Here is a 1,347-nt window from a genome sequence, read left to right as displayed (position 1 = left end):
GCACCCAGTAAGCGCTCAATAAATACGATTGAATGAATGAATCAAGCAAAAAAACTCCTCACCATCGGCTTTAAAGCAGTCCATCACCTTGCCCCTTCCCATCTCACCTCACTACTCTCCTAGCCTGCACACTTCTGGTCTAATGCTAACCTTCTCACTGTACCTCCATCTCGTCTATCATCCACCTCTGCCTGTTGGTGACTTGTACTTCCCAGTCGCTTAGTACAGTGCTCTGCACCCTACTAGCTCTCAATAAATACGATTGAATGAATGAATCAAGCAAAAAACCTCCTCACCATCGGCTTTAAAGCAGTCCATCACCTTGTCCCTTCCCATCTCACCTCACTACTCTCCTAGCCTGCACACTTCTGCTCTAATGCTAATCTTCTCACTGTACCTCCATCTCGTCTATCATCCACCTCCGCCTGTTGGTGACTTGTACTTCCCAAGTGCTTAGTACAGTGCTCTGCACCCAGTAAGCACTCAATAAATACGATTGAATGAATGAATCAAGCAAAAACTCCTCACCTTCTGCTTTAAAGCAGTCCATCCCCATGCCCCTTCCCATCTCACCTCACTACTCTCCTAGCCCGCACACTTCTGCTCTAATGTTAACCTTCTCACTGTACCTCCATCTCGTCTATCATGTCGCCGACCCCTCGCCCAAATCCTGCCTCTGGCCTAGAATGCCCTCCCTCCTCAAATCCGACAGACTCTCCCCGCTTCAAAGCCTCCCTTAAGGCCCATCTCCTTCAAGAGGCCTAATCTAAGCCCTCCTTTCCTCTTCTCCCACTCTCCTGCACTGCCTTGACTTGTTCCCTTCATTCATCCCCCCGTCCCAGTTCCACAGCTCTTATATACATATGTCATTTATTTACATTAATGTCTGTCTCCCCCTCTAGACTGTGGGCTCATTGTTTATTGATATATTGTATGCTCCCCAGCACTTAGTACAGTGCTCTGCACGCAGTAAGCACTAAGTAAATACAGTTGACTAAGCCTGGAGGCCCCTTCTTCTGGTAGCAGTAGTTGTTGGCCATGGTGTTGATCTCAGACGGTCTGCCAGGCAATGGCTATCGGTCCCAAAGCCCCACTGATTGCTTAAACAAGGTGCCACCCCAGTTTGGCACACGAAAAACTAGTCCGTTATTTCTGGCTACTAGCCTGGGAAGAGCGAGGAAATGGCTGCAGCCTGAGGCCCCATCAGGTTCCATTACCACCTCAGTCTGTCAATTAATAATAATAATGATAGCATTTATTAAGCACTTACTATGTGCAAAGCACTGTTCTAAGTGCTGGGGAAGTTACAAGGTGAGCAGGTTGTCCCACGGGGGGCTCACAGTTTTA

This window comes from Tachyglossus aculeatus, chromosome 21 (genome assembly GCF_015852505.1).
Source record: "Tachyglossus aculeatus isolate mTacAcu1 chromosome 21, mTacAcu1.pri, whole genome shotgun sequence".
NCBI lineage: Eukaryota > Metazoa > Chordata > Mammalia > Monotremata > Tachyglossidae > Tachyglossus > Tachyglossus aculeatus.
The sequence above is the reverse complement of the archived record's forward strand: the minus strand, read 5'-3'. Positions refer to the sequence as shown.